Source organism: Amia ocellicauda, chromosome 8 (assembly GCF_036373705.1).
Source record: "Amia ocellicauda isolate fAmiCal2 chromosome 8, fAmiCal2.hap1, whole genome shotgun sequence".
Classification (NCBI taxonomy): Eukaryota; Metazoa; Chordata; class Actinopteri; order Amiiformes; family Amiidae; genus Amia; species Amia ocellicauda.
This window is the reverse complement of record NC_089857.1, coordinates 23,002,417-23,017,059: the sequence shown is the minus strand read 5'-3', so window position 1 is coordinate 23,017,059 and position 14,643 is coordinate 23,002,417. Positions and strand designations below refer to the sequence as shown.

At 41.7% G+C, this 14,643-nt stretch overlaps 13 non-coding genes across 13 annotated transcripts; all 13 read right to left on the bottom strand.

The window, feature by feature from the left end:
• Positions 1–193: 193 nt before the first annotated feature.
• LOC136756442 (5S ribosomal RNA) lies at positions 194–312 on the bottom strand. The gene has a single exon (XR_010818526.1). It is a non-coding gene; the product is annotated as a 5S ribosomal RNA (ribosomal RNA).
• A 1,022-nt stretch (positions 313–1,334) lies between these two features.
• LOC136755922 (5S ribosomal RNA) lies at positions 1,335–1,453 on the bottom strand. Its single transcript, XR_010818030.1, has one exon. It is a non-coding gene; the product is annotated as a 5S ribosomal RNA (ribosomal RNA).
• Positions 1,454–2,475: 1,022 nt separating this feature from the next.
• LOC136756603 (5S ribosomal RNA) lies at positions 2,476–2,594 on the bottom strand. Its single transcript, XR_010818676.1, has one exon. It is a non-coding gene; the product is annotated as a 5S ribosomal RNA (ribosomal RNA).
• Positions 2,595–3,616: 1,022 nt separating this feature from the next.
• LOC136756664 (5S ribosomal RNA) lies at positions 3,617–3,735 on the bottom strand. The gene has a single exon (XR_010818732.1). It is a non-coding gene; the product is annotated as a 5S ribosomal RNA (ribosomal RNA).
• Positions 3,736–4,757: 1,022 nt separating this feature from the next.
• Positions 4,758–4,876, bottom strand: LOC136756601 (5S ribosomal RNA). The gene has a single exon (XR_010818674.1). It is a non-coding gene; the product is annotated as a 5S ribosomal RNA (ribosomal RNA).
• Positions 4,877–5,898: 1,022 nt separating this feature from the next.
• Positions 5,899–6,017, bottom strand: LOC136756503 (5S ribosomal RNA). Its single transcript, XR_010818583.1, has one exon. It is a non-coding gene; the product is annotated as a 5S ribosomal RNA (ribosomal RNA).
• Positions 6,018–7,039: 1,022 nt separating this feature from the next.
• Positions 7,040–7,158, bottom strand: LOC136755841 (5S ribosomal RNA). Its single transcript, XR_010817951.1, has one exon. It is a non-coding gene; the product is annotated as a 5S ribosomal RNA (ribosomal RNA).
• Positions 7,159–8,181: 1,023 nt separating this feature from the next.
• On the bottom strand, positions 8,182–8,300 carry LOC136755709 (5S ribosomal RNA). Its single transcript, XR_010817823.1, has one exon. It is a non-coding gene; the product is annotated as a 5S ribosomal RNA (ribosomal RNA).
• Positions 8,301–9,322: 1,022 nt separating this feature from the next.
• Positions 9,323–9,441, bottom strand: LOC136755921 (5S ribosomal RNA). Its single transcript, XR_010818029.1, has one exon. It is a non-coding gene; the product is annotated as a 5S ribosomal RNA (ribosomal RNA).
• Positions 9,442–10,463: 1,022 nt separating this feature from the next.
• Positions 10,464–10,582, bottom strand: LOC136756760 (5S ribosomal RNA). The gene has a single exon (XR_010818822.1). It is a non-coding gene; the product is annotated as a 5S ribosomal RNA (ribosomal RNA).
• Positions 10,583–11,604: 1,022 nt separating this feature from the next.
• On the bottom strand, positions 11,605–11,723 carry LOC136756663 (5S ribosomal RNA). Its single transcript, XR_010818731.1, has one exon. It is a non-coding gene; the product is annotated as a 5S ribosomal RNA (ribosomal RNA).
• Positions 11,724–12,745: 1,022 nt separating this feature from the next.
• On the bottom strand, positions 12,746–12,864 carry LOC136755708 (5S ribosomal RNA). The gene has a single exon (XR_010817822.1). It is a non-coding gene; the product is annotated as a 5S ribosomal RNA (ribosomal RNA).
• A 1,022-nt stretch (positions 12,865–13,886) lies between these two features.
• LOC136756070 (5S ribosomal RNA) lies at positions 13,887–14,005 on the bottom strand. Its single transcript, XR_010818173.1, has one exon. It is a non-coding gene; the product is annotated as a 5S ribosomal RNA (ribosomal RNA).
• Positions 14,006–14,643: the final 638 nt, after the last annotated feature.

The following is a 14,643-nucleotide window of genomic DNA, read 5'->3' as shown; positions in this document are numbered from 1 at the left end:
TAGTTCGTTTTACCCATGATGCTCAATTTATTTACGAATGTATCCTAGTTACTTAGGACCGTTTTCGTTGGAGAACAACATCTATTGTATGTGTGTGTATTTGGGGAAGTAAAATCTGAAATAATGATGAAATTGTGTGTATCCAAAGTTAAAACTCGTGATTTGTCGCCCTCTGGTGTGTAAAAGGTGCAAAAGCTTACAGCACCTGGTATTCCCAGGCAGTCTCCCATCCAAGTACTGACCAGGCCCGAGCCTGCTTAGCTTCCGAGATCGGACGAGATCGGGCGTATTCAGGCTAGTATGGCCGTAAGCGAGGGAAGCTGTCCCTGACACTCTACTTAAAGGGAAGGCAATATCCGTTTCTGACTTTTATATTTACCTTTGACCTGTCTCTCTCTCTGCTCTAAAGCCCGGGACACACCAGCGCGCCGCAGACAGTCCCTGCTAACACACAATGTTGTGGCAGACCGGAACTATATTTTACAACACGAACACATTGTATTGAGAGAACAGCTGTAGCTGAGTGCCTGCCAAGCCAGTCAAGCGCAATCTTGAGAAGGTGTGCATTTAAGTAAGGATGTCAATTGACATGCAGTATGAAAGGAGGTTGCATCACTATGATGCATAATATTGCATATATTGTATTTTCAGGTGTGGGCATTCATCCTGTTTTAATTTTATTTTGAAAGCAGAAGAATCATTCAACAGGCTGCTGAGAGAAATGTAAACCAGTAAAATACATGAAGAAAAACAAACCTTGAATATAAGTGCAGTTGTTTAAACATTTGAAAAACTATAGTGAGGGGGTAAGAAAACACACAAATCCAGCAGCTCTTGTATTTCAGTGCACCAGAACCCAATATTATTGGCGAGTCGGGTAGTCCATCATCACAGTTCGAGGGCAGGCATAATTTCAGTTATTTCATCCCGTTTCATTCACATTCGTGCCTTGAATGAGATTGAATGTAATCTTTAGTCTCAAGTATGTTCCCAAGTTTTACACTTTCGTGCTTTGCATGAATGGGAAATGAACCGTGTGTGTTGAATGAGGTTCCTTGTGAGCATTGAACTTTGTACGGTGGAGTTCAGTTTTGTGTTGCTGTAATTGTGTCACTTATTGACGAGAAAGATGAGGCAACTTTAGTTCGTTTTACCCATGATGCTCAATTTATTTACGAATGTATCCTAGTTACTTAGGACCGTTTTCGTTGGAGAACAACATCTATTGTATGTGTGTGTATTTGGGGAAGTAAAATCTGAAATAATGATGAAATTGAGTGTATCCAAAGTTAAAACTCGTGATTTGTCGCCCTCTGGTGTGTAAAAGGTGCAAAAGCTTACAGCACCTGGTATTCCCAGGCGGTCTCCCATCCAAGTACTGACCAGGCCCGAGCCTGCTTAGCTTCCGAGATCAGACGAGATCGGGCGTATTCAGGCTAGTATGGCCGTAAGCGAGGGAAGCTGTCCCTGACACTCTACTTAAAGGGAAGGCAATATCCGTTTCTGACTTTTATATTTACCTTTGACCTGTCTCTCTCTCTGCTCTAAAGCCCGGGACACACCAGCGCGCCGCAGACAGTCCCTGCTAACACACAATGTTGTGGCAGACCGGAACTATATTTTACAACACGAACACATTGTATTGAGAGAACAGCTGTAGCTGAGTGCCTGCCAAGCCAGTCAAGCGCAATCTTGAGAAGGTGTGCATTTAAGTAAGGATGTCAATTGACATGCAGTATGAAAGGAGGTTGCATCACTATGATGCATAATATTGCATATATTGTATTTTCAGGTGTGGGCATTCATCCTGTTTTAATTTTATTTTGAAAGCAGAAGAATCATTCAACAGGCTGCTGAGAGAAATGTAAACCAGTAAAATACATGAAGAAAAACAAACCTTGAATATAAGTGCAGTTGTTTAAACATTTGAAAAACTATAGTGAGAAGGTAAGAAAACACACAAATCCAGCAGCTCTTGTATTTCAGTGCACCAGAACCCAATATTATTGGCGAGTCGGGTAGTCCATCATCACAGTTCGAGGGCAGGCATAATTTCAGTTATTTCATCCCGTTTCATTCACATTCGTGCCTTGAATGAGATTGAATGTAATCTTTAGTCTCAAGTATGTTCCCAAGTTTTACACTTTCGTGCTTTGCATGAATGGGAAATGAACCGTGTGTGTTGAATGAGGTTCCTTGTGAGCATTGAACTTTGTACGGTGGAGTTCAGTTTTGTGTTGCTGTAATTGTGTCACTTATTGACGAAAAAGATGAGGCAACTTTAGTTCGTTTTACCCATGATGCTCAATTTATTTACGAATGTATCCTAGTTACTTAGGACCGTTTTCGTTGGAGAACAACATCTATTGTATGTGTGTGTATTTGGGGAAGTAAAATCTGAAATAATGATGAAATTGTGTGTATCCAAAGTTAAAACTCGTGATTTGTCGCCCTCTGGTGTGTAAAAGGTGCAAAAGCTTGCAGCACCTGGTATTCCCAGGCGGTCTCCCATCCAAGTACTGACCAGGCCCGAGCCTGCTTAGCTTCCGAGATCGGACGAGATCGGGCGTATTCAGGCTAGTATGGCCGTAAGCGAGGGAAGCTGTCCCTGACACTCTACTTAAAGGGAAGGCAATATCCGTTTCTGACTTTTATATTTACCTTTGACCTGTCTCTCTCTCTGCTCTAAAGCCCGGGACACACCAGCGCGCCGCAGACAGTCCCTGCTAACACACAATGTTGTGGCAGACCGGAACTATATTTTACAACACGAACACATTGTATTGAGAGAACAGCTGTAGCTGAGTGCCTGCCAAGCCAGTCAAGCGCAATCTTGAGAAGGTGTGCATTTAAGTAAGGATGTCAATTGACATGCAGTATGAAAGGAGGTTGCATCACTATGATGCATAATATTGCATATATTGTATTTTCAGGTGTGGGCATTCATCCTGTTTTAATTTTATTTTGAAAGCAGAAGAATCATTCAACAGGCTGCTGAGAGAAATGTAAACCAGTAAAATACATGAAGAAAAACAAACCTTGAATATAAGTGCAGTTGTTTAAACATTTGAAAAACTATAGTGAGGGGGTAAGAAAACACACAAATCCAGCAGCTCTTGTATTTCAGTGCACCAGAACCCAATATTATTGGCGAGTCGGGTAGTCCATCATCACAGTTCGAGGGCAGGCATAATTTCAGTTATTTCATCCCGTTTCAATCACATTCGTGCCTTGAATGAGATTGAATGTAATCTTTAGTCTCAAGTATGTTCCCAAGTTTTACACTTTCGTGCTTTGCATGAATGGGAAATGAACCGTGTGTGTTGAATGAGGTTCCTTGTGAGCATTGAACTTTGTACGGTGGAGTTCAGTTTTGTGTTGCTGTAATTGTGTCACTTATTGACGAAAAAGATGAGGCAACTTTAGTTCGTTTTACCCATGATGCTCAATTTATTTACGAATGTATCCTAGTTACTTAGGACCGTTTTCGTTGGAGAACAACATCTATTGTATGTGTGTGTATTTGGGGAAGTAAAATCTGAAATAATGATGAAATTGTGTGTATCCAAAGTTAAAACTCGTGATTTGTCGCCCTCTGGTGTGTAAAAGGTGCAAAAGCTTACAGCACCTGGTATTCCCAGGCGGTCTCCCATCCAAGTACTGACCAGGCCCGAGCCTGCTTAGCTTCCGAGATCGGACGAGATCGGGCTTATTCAGGCTAGTATGGCCGTAAGCGAGGGAAGCTGTCCCTGACACTCTACTTAAAGGGAAGGCAATATCCGTTTCTGACTTTTATATTTACCTTTGACCTGTCTCTCTCTCTGCTCTAAAGCCCGGGACACACCAGCGCGCCGCAGACAGTCCCTGCTAACACACAATGTTGTGGCAGACCGGAACTATATTTTACAACACGAACACATTGTATTGAGAGAACAGCTGTAGCTGAGTGCCTGCCAAGCCAGTCAAGCGCAATCTTGAGAAGGTGTGCATTTAAGTAAGGATGTCAATTGACATGCAGTATGAAAGGAGGTTGCATCACTATGATGCATAATATTGCATATATTGTATTTTCAGGTGTGGGCATTCATCCTGTTTTAATTTTATTTTGAAAGCAGAAGAATCATTCAACAGGCTGCTGAGAGAAATGTAAACCAGTAAAATACATGAAGAAAAACAAACCTTGAATATAAGTGCAGTTGTTTAAACATTTGAAAAACTATAGTGAGGGGGTAAGAAAACACACAAATCCAGCAGCTCTTGTATTTCAGTGCACCAGAACCCAATATTATTGGCGAGTCGGGTAGTCCATCATCACAGTTCGAGGGCAGGCATAATTTCAGTTATTTCATCCCGTTTCATTCACATTCGTGCCTTGAATGAGATTGAATGTAATCTTTAGTCTCAAGTATGTTCCCAAGTTTTACACTTTCGTGCTTTGCATGAATGGGAAATGAACCGTGTGTGTTGAATGAGGTTCCTTGTGAGCATTGAACTTTGTACGGTGGAGTTCAGTTTTGTGTTGCTGTAATTGTGTCACTTATTGACGAAAAAGATGAGGCAACTTTAGTTCGTTTTACCCATGATGCTCAATTTATTTACGAATGTATCCTAGTTACTTAGGACCGTTTTCGTTGGAGAACAACATCTATTGTATGTGTGTGTATTTGGGGAAGTAAAATCTGAAATAATGATGAAATTGTGTGTATCCAAAGTTAAAACTCGTGATTTGTCGCCCTCTGGTGTGTAAAAGGTGCAAAAGCTTGCAGCACCTGGTATTCCCAGGCGGTCTCCCATCCAAGTACTGACCAGGCCCGAGCCTGCTTAGCTTCCGAGATCGGACGAGATCGGGCGTATTCAGGCTAGTATGGCCGTAAGCGAGGGAAGCTGTCCCTGACACTCTACTTAAAGGGAAGGCAATATCCGTTTCTGACTTTTATATTTACCTTTGACCTGTCTCTCTCTCTGCTCTAAAGCCCGGGACACACCAGCGCGCCGCAGACAGTCCCTGCTAACACACAATGTTGTGGCAGACCGGAACTATATTTTACAACACGAACACATTGTATTGAGAGAACAGCTGTAGCTGAGTGCCTGCCAAGCCAGTCAAGCGCAATCTTGAGAAGGTGTGCATTTAAGTAAGGATGTCAATTGACATGCAGTATGAAAGGAGGTTGCATCACTATGATGCATAATATTGCATATATTGTATTTTCAGGTGTGGGCATTCATCCTGTTTTAATTTTATTTTGAAAGCAGAAGAATCATTCAACAGGCTGCTGAGAGAAATGTAAACCAGTAAAATACATGAAGAAAAACAAACCTTGAATATAAGTGCAGTTGTTTAAACATTTGAAAAACTATAGTGAGGGGGTAAGAAAACACACAAATCCAGCAGCTCTTGTATTTCAGTGCACCAGAACCCAATATTATTGGCGAGTCGGGTAGTCCATCATCACAGTTCGAGGGCAGGCATAATTTCAGTTATTTCATCCCGTTTCAATCACATTCGTGCCTTGAATGAGATTGAATGTAATCTTTAGTCTCAAGTATGTTCCCAAGTTTTACACTTTCGTGCTTTGCATGAATGGGAAATGAACCGTGTGTGTTGAATGAGGTTCCTTGTGAGCATTGAACTTTGTACGGTGGAGTTCAGTTTTGTGTTGCTGTAATTGTGTCACTTATTGACGAAAAAGATGAGGCAACTTTAGTTCGTTTTACCCATGATGCTCAATTTATTTACGAATGTATCCTAGTTACTTAGGACCGTTTTCGTTGGAGAACAACATCTATTGTATGTGTGTGTATTTGGGGAAGTAAAATCTGAAATAATGATGAAATTGTGTGTATCCAAAGTTAAAACTCGTGATTTGTCGCCCTCTGGTGTGTAAAAGGTGCAAAAGCTTACAGCACCTGGTATTCCCAGGCGGTCTCCCATCCAAGTACTGACCAGGCCCGAGCCTGCTTAGCTTCCAAGATCGGACGAGATCGGGCGTATTCAGGCTAGTATGGCCGTAAGCGAGGGAAGCTGTCCCTGACACTCTACTTAAAGGGAAGGCAATATCCGTTTCTGACTTTTATATTTACCTTTGACCTGTCTCTCTCTCTGCTCTAAAGCCCGGGACACACCAGCGCGCCGCAGACAGTCCCTGCTAACACACAATGTTGTGGCAGACCGGAACTATATTTTACAACACGAACACATTGTATTGAGAGAACAGCTGTAGCTGAGTGCCTGCCAAGCCAGTCAAGCGCAATCTTGAGAAGGTGTGCATTTAAGTAAGGATGTCAATTGACATGCAGTATGAAAGGAGGTTGCATCACTATGATGCATAATATTGCATATATTGTATTTTCAGGTGTGGGCATTCATCCTGTTTTAATTTTATTTTGAAAGCAGAAGAATCATTCAACAGGCTGCTGAGAGAAATGTAAACCAGTAAAATACATGAAGAAAAACAAACCTTGAATATAAGTGCAGTTGTTTAAACATTTGAAAAACTATAGTGAGGGGGTAAGAAAACACACAAATCCAGCAGCTCTTGTATTTCAGTGCACCAGAACCCAATATTATTGGCGAGTCGGGTAGTCCATCATCACAGTTCGAGGGCAGGCATAATTTCAGTTATTTCATCCTGTTTCATTCACATTCGTGCCTTGAATGAGATTGAATGTAATCTTTAGTCTCAAGTATGTTCCCAAGTTTTACACTTTCGTGCTTTGCATGAATGGGAAATGAACCGTGTGTGTTGAATGAGGTTCCTTGTGAGCATTGAACTTTGTACGGTGGAGTTCAGTTTTGTGTTGCTGTAATTGTGTCACTTATTGACGAAAAAGATGAGGCAACTTTAGTTCGTTTTACCCATGATGCTCAATTTATTTACGAATGTATCCTAGTTACTTAGGACCGTTTTCATTGGAGAACAACATCTATTGTATGTGTGTGTATTTGGGGAAGTAAAATCTGAAATAATGATGAAATTGTGTGTATCCAAAGTTAAAACTCGTGATTTGTCGCCCTCTGGTGTGTAAAAGGTGCAAAAGCTTACAGCACCTGGTATTCCCAGGGGGTCTCCCATCCAAGTACTGACCAGGCCCGAGCCTGCTTAGCTTCCGAGATCGGACGAGATCGGGCGTATTCAGGCTAGTATGGCCGTAAGCGAGGGAAGCTGTCCCTGACACTCTACTTAAAGGGAAGGCAATATCCGTTTCTGACTTTTATATTTACCTTTGACCTGTCTCTCTCTCTGCTCTAAAGCCCGGGACACACCAGCGCGCCGCAGACAGTCCCTGCTAACACACAATGTTGTGGCAGACCGGAACTATATTTTACAACACGAACACATTGTATTGAGAGAACAGCTGTAGCTGAGTGCCTGCCAAGCCAGTCAAGCGCAATCTTGAGAAGGTGTGCATTTAAGTAAGGATGTCAATTGACATGCAGTATGAAAGGAGGTTGCATCACTATGATGGATACATATTGCATATATTGTATTTTCAGGTGTGGGCATTCATCCTGTTTTAATTTTATTTTGAAAGCAGAAGAATCATTCAACAGGCTGCTGAGAGAAATGTAAACCAGTAAAATACATGAAGAAAAACAAACCTTGAATATAAGTGCAGTTGTTTAAACATTTGAAAAACTATAGTGAGGGGGTAAGAAAACACACAAATCCAGCAGCTCTTGTATTTCAGTGCACCAGAACCCAATATTATTGGCGAGTCGGGTAGTCCATCATCACAGTTCGAGGGCAGGCATAATTTCAGTTATTTCATCCCGTTTCATTCACATTCGTGCCTTGAATGAGATTGAATGTAATCTTTAGTCTCAAGTATGTTCCCAAGTTTTACACTTTCGTGCTTTGCATGAATGGGAAATGAACCGTGTGTGTTGAATGAGGTTCCTTGTGAGCATTGAACTTTGTACGGTGGAGTTCAGTTTTGTGTTGCTGTAATTGTGTCACTTATTGACGAAAAAGATGAGGCAACTTTAGTTCGTTTTACCCATGATGCTCAATTTATTTACGAATGTATCCTAGTTACTTAGGACCGTTTTCGTTGGAGAACAACATCTATTGTATGTGTGTGTATTTGGGGAAGTAAAATCTGAAATAATGATGAAATTGTGTGTATCCAAAGTTAAAACTCGTGATTTGTCGCCCTCTGGTGTGTAAATGGTGCAAAAGCTTACAGCACCTGGTATTCCCAGGCGGTCTCCCATCCAAGTACTGACCAGGCCCGAGCCTGCTTAGCTTCCGAGATCGGACGAGATCGGGCGTATTCAGGCTAGTATGGCCGTAAGCGAGGGAAGCTGTCCCTGACACTCTACTTAAAGGGAAGGCAATATCCGTTTCTGACTTTTATATTTACCTTTGACCTGTCTCTCTCTCTGCTCTAAAGCCCGGGACACACCAGCGCGCCGCAGACAGTCCCTGCTAACACACAATGTTGTGGCAGACCGGAACTATATTTTACAACACGAACACATTGTATTGAGAGAACAGCTGTAGCTGAGTGCCTGCCAAGCCAGTCAAGCGCAATCTTGAGAAGGTGTGCATTTAAGTAAGGATGTCAATTGACATGCAGTATGAAAGGAGGTTGCATCACTATGATGCATAATATTGCATATATTGTATTTTCAGGTGTGGGCATTCATCCTGTTTTAATTTTATTTTGAAAGCAGAAGAATCATTCAACAGGCTGCTGAGAGAAATGTAAACCAGTAAAATACATGAAGAAAAACAAACCTTGAATATAAGTGCAGTTGTTTAAACATTTGAAAAACTATAGTGAGGGGGTAAGAAAACACACAAATCCAGCAGCTCTTGTATTTCAGTGCACCAGAACCCAATATTATTGGCGAGTCGGGTAGTCCATCATCACAGTTCGAGGGCAGGCATAATTTCAGTTATTTCATCCCGTTTCATTCACATTCGTGCCTTGAATGAGATTGAATGTAATCTTTAGTCTCAAGTATGTTCCCAAGTTTTACACTTTCGTGCTTTGCATGAATGGGAAATGAACCGTGTGTGTTGAATGAGGTTCCTTGTGAGCATTGAACTTTGTACGGTGGAGTTCAGTTTTGTGTTGCTGTAATTGTGTCACTTATTGACGAAAAAGATGAGGCAACTTTAGTTCGTTTTACCCATGATGCTCAATTTATTTACGAATGTATCCTAGTTACTTAGGACCGTTTTCGTTGGAGAACAACATCTATTGTATGTGTGTGTATTTGGGGAAGTAAAATCTGAAATAATGATGAAATTGAGTGTATCCAAAGTTAAAACTCGTGATTTGTCGCCCTCTGGTGTGTAAAAGGTGCAAAAGCTTACAGCACCTGGTATTCCCAGGCGGTCTCCCATCCAAGTACTGACCAGGCCCGAGCCTGCTTAGCTTCCGAGATCAGACGAGATCGGGCGTATTCAGGCTAGTATGGCCGTAAGCGAGGGAAGCTGTCCCTGACACTCTACTTAAAGGGAAGGCAATATCCGTTTCTGACTTTTATATTTACCTTTGACCTGTCTCTCTCTCTGCTCTAAAGCCCGGGACACACCAGCGCGCCGCAGACAGTCCCTGCTAACACACAATGTTGTGGCAGACCGGAACTATATTTTACAACACGAACACATTGTATTGAGAGAACAGCTGTAGCTGAGTGCCTGCCAAGCCAGTCAAGCGCAATCTTGAGAAGGTGTGCATTTAAGTAAGGATGTCAATTGACATGCAGTATGAAAGGAGGTTGCATCACTATGATGCATAATATTGCATATATTGTATTTTCAGGTGTGGGCATTCATCCTGTTTTAATTTTATTTTGAAAGCAGAAGAATCATTCAACAGGCTGCTGAGAGAAATGTAAACCAGTAAAATACATGAAGAAAAACAAACCTTGAATATAAGTGCAGTTGTTTAAACATTTGAAAAACTATAGTGAGGGGGTAAGAAAACACACAAATCCAGCAGCTCTTGTATTTCAGTGCACCAGAACCCAATATTATTGGCGAGTCGGGTAGTCCATCATCACAGTTCGAGGGCAGGCATAATTTCAGTTATTTCATCCCGTTTCATTCACATTCGTGCCTTGAATGAGATTGAATGTAATCTTTAGTCTCAAGTATGTTCCCAAGTTTTACACTTTCGTGCTTTGCATGAATGGGAAATGAACCGTGTGTGTTGAATGAGGTTCCTTGTGAGCATTGAACTTTGTACGGTGGAGTTCAGTTTTGTGTTGCTGTAATTGTGTCACTTATTGACGAAAAAGATGAGGCAACTTTAGTTCGTTTTACCCATGATGCTCAATTTATTTACGAATGTATCCTAGTTACTTAGGACCGTTTTCGTTGGAGAACAACATCTATTGTATGTGTGTGTATTTGGGGAAGTAAAATCTGAAATAATGATGAAATTGTGTGTATCCAAAGTTAAAACTCGTGATTTGTCGCCCTCTGGTGTGTAAAAGGTGCAAAAGCTTGCAGCACCTGGTATTCCCAGGCGGTCTCCCATCCAAGTACTGACCAGGCCCGAGCCTGCTTAGCTTCCGAGATCAGACGAGATCGGGCGTATTCAGGCTAGTATGGCCGTAAGCGAGGGAAGCTGTCCCTGACACTCTACTTAAAGGGAAGGCAATATCCGTTTCTGACTTTTATATTTACCTTTGACCTGTCTCTCTCTCTGCTCTAAAGCCCGGGACACACCAGCGCGCCGCAGACAGTCCCTGCTAACACACAATGTTGTGGCAGACCGGAACTATATTTTACAACACGAACACATTGTATTGAGAGAACAGCTGTAGCTGAGTGCCTGCCAAGCCAGTCAAGCGCAATCTTGAGAAGGTGTGCATTTAAGTAAGGATGTCAATTGACATGCAGTATGAAAGGAGGTTGCATCACTATGATGCATAATATTGCATATATTGTATTTTCAGGTGTGGGCATTCATCCTGTTTTAATTTTATTTTGAAAGCAGAAGAATCATTCAACAGGCTGCTGAGAGAAATGTAAACCAGTAAAATACATGAAGAAAAACAAACCTTGAATATAAGTGCAGTTGTTTAAACATTTGAAAAACTATAGTGAGGGGGTAAGAAAACACACAAATCCAGCAGCTCTTGTATTTCAGTGCACCAGAACCCAATATTATTGGCGAGTCGGGTAGTCCATCATCACAGTTCGAGGGCAGGCATAATTTCAGTTATTTCATCCCGTTTCAATCACATTCGTGCCTTGAATGAGATTGAATGTAATCTTTAGTCTCAAGTATGTTCCCAAGTTTTACACTTTCGTGCTTTGCATGAATGGGAAATGAACCGTGTGTGTTGAATGAGGTTCCTTGTGAGCATTGAACTTTGTACGGTGGTGTTCAGTTTTGTGTTGCTGTAATTGTGTCACTTATTGACGAAAAAGATGAGGCAACTTTAGTTCGTTTTACCCATGATGCTCAATTTATTTACGAATGTATCCTAGTTACTTAGGACCGTTTTCGTTGGAGAACAACATCTATTGTATGTGTGTGTATTTGGGGAAGTAAAATCTGAAATAATGATGAAATTGTGTGTATCCAAAGTTAAAACTCGTGATTTGTCGCCCTCTGGTGTGTAAAAGGTGCAAAAGCTTACAGCACCTGGTATTCCCAGGCGGTCTCCCATCCAAGTACTGACCAGGCCCGAGCCTGCTTAGCTTCCGAGATCGGACGAGATCGGGCTTATTCAGGCTAGTATGGCCGTAAGCGAGGGAAGCTGTCCCTGACACTCTACTTAAAGGGAAGGCAATATCCGTTTCTGACTTTTATATTTACCTTTGACCTGTCTCTCTCTCTGCTCTAAAGCCCGGGACACAGCAGCGCGCCGCAGACAGTCCCTGCTAACACACAATGTTGTGGCAGACCGGAACTATATTTTACAACACGAACACATTGTATTGAGAGAACAGCTGTAGCTGAGTGCCTGCCAAGCCAGTCAAGCGCAATCTTGAGAAGGTGTGCATTTAAGTAAGGATGTCAATTGACATGCAGTATGAAAGGAGGTTGCATCACTATGATGCATAATATTGCATATATTGTATTTTCAGGTGTGGGCATTCATCCTGTTTTAATTTTATTTTGAAAGCAGAAGAATCATTCAACAGGCTGCTGAGAGAAATGTAAACCAGTAAAATACATGAAGAAAAACAAACCTTGAATATAAGTGCAGTTGTTTAAACATTTGAAAAACTATAGTGAGGGGGTAAGAAAACACACAAATCCAGCAGCTCTTGTATTTCAGTGCACCAGAACCCAATATTATTGGCGAGTCGGGTAGTCCATCATCACAGTTCGAGGGCAGGCATAATTTCAGTTATTTCATCCCGTTTCATTCACATTCGTGCCTTGAATGAGATTGAATGTAATCTTTAGTCTCAAGTATGTTCCCAAGTTTTACACTTTCGTGCTTTGCATGAATGGGAAATGAACCGTGTGTGTTGAATGAGGTTCCTTGTGAGCATTGAACTTTGTACGGTGGAGTTCAGTTTTGTGTTGCTGTAATTGTGTCACTTATTGACGAAAAAGATGAGGCAACTTTAGTTCGTTTTACCCATGATGCTCAATTTATTTACGAATGTATCCTAGTTACTTAGGACCGTTTTCGTTGGAGAACAACATCTATTGTATGTGTGTGTATTTGGGGAAGTAAAATCTGAAATAATGATGAAATTGTGTGTATCCAAAGTTAAAACTCGTGATTTGTCGCCCTCTGGTGTGTAAAAGGTGCAAAAGCTTACAGCACCTGGTATTCCCAGGCGGTCTCCCATCCAAGTACTGACCAGGCCCGAGCCTGCTTAGCTTCCGAGATCGGACGAGATCGGGCGTATTCAGGCTAGTATGGCCGTAAGCGAGGGAAGCTGTCCCTGACACTCTACTTAAAGGGAAGGCAATATCCGTTTCTGACTTTTATATTTACCTTTGACCTGTCTCTCTCTCTGCTCTAAAGCCCGGGACACACCAGCGCGCCGCAGACAGTCCCTGCTAACACACAATGTTGTGGCAGACCGGAACTATATTTTACAACACGAACACATTGTATTGAGAGAACAGCTGTAGCTGAGTGCCTGCCAAGCCAGTCAAGCGCAATCTTGAGAAGGTGTGCATTTAAGTAAGGATGTCAATTGACATGCAGTATGAAAGGAGGTTGCATCACTATGATGCATAATATTGCATATATTGTATTTTCAGGTGTGGGCATTCATCCTGTTTTAATTTTATTTTGAAAGCAGAAGAATCATTCAACAGGCTGCTGAGAGAAATGTAAACCAGTAAAATACATGAAGAAAAACAAACCTTGAATATAAGTGCAGTTGTTTAAACATTTGAAAAACTATAGTGAGGGGGTAAGAAAACACACAAATCCAGCAGCTCTTGTATTTCAGTGCACCAGAACCCAATATTATTGGCGAGTCGGGTAGTCCATCATCACAGTTCGAGGGCAGGCATAATTTCAGTTATTTCATCCCGTTTCATTCACATTCGTGCCTTGAATGAGATTGAATGTAATCTTTAGTCTCAAGTATGTTCCCAAGTTTTACACTTTCGTGCTTTGCATGAATGGGAAATGAACCGTGTGTGTTGAATGAGGTTCCTTGTGAGCATTGAACTTTGTACGGTGGAGTTCAGTTTTGTGTTGCTGTAATTGTGTCACTTATTGACGAAAAAGATGAGGCAACTTTAGTTCGTTTTACCCATGATGCTCAATTTATTTACGAATGTATCCTAGTTACTTAGGACCATTTTCGTTGGAGAACAACATCTATTGTATGTGTGTGTATTTGGGGAAGTAAAATCTGAAATAATGATGAAATTGTGTGTATCCAAAGTTAAAACTCGTGATTTGTCGCCCTCTGGTGTGTAAAAGGTGCAAAAGCTTACAGCACCTGGTATTCCCAGGCGGTCTCCCATCCAAGTACTGACCAGGCCGAAGCCTGCTTAGCTTCCGAGATCGGACGAGATCGGGCGTATTCAGGCTAGTATGGCCGTAAGCGAGGGAAGCTGTCCCTGACACTCTACTTAAAGGGAAGGCAATATCCGTTTCTGACTTTTATATTTACCTTTGACCTGTCTCTCTCTCTGCTCTAAAGCCCGGGACACACCAGCGCGCCGCAGACAGTCCCTGCTAACACACAATGTTGTGGCAGACCGGAACTATATTTTACAACACGAACACATTGTATTGAGAGAACAGCTGTAGCTGAGTGCCTGCCAAGCCAGTCAAGCGCAATCTTGAGAAGGTGTGCATTTAAGTAAGGATGTCAATTGACATGCAGTATGAAAGGAGGTTGCATCACTATGATGCATAATATTGCATATATTGTATTTTCAGGTGTGGGCATTCATCCTGTTTTAATTTTATTTTGAAAGCAGAAGAATCATTCAACAGGCTGCTGAGAGAAATGTAAACCAGTAAAATACATGAAGAAAAACAAACCTTGAATATAAGTGCAGTTGTTTAAACATTTGAAAAACTATAGTGAGGGGGTAAGAAAACACACAAATCCAGCAGCTCTTGTATTTCAGTGCACCAGAACCCAATATTATTGGCGAGTCGGGTAGTCCATCATCACAGTTCGAGGGCAGGCATAATTTCAGTTATTTCATCCCGTTTCATTCACATTCGTGCCT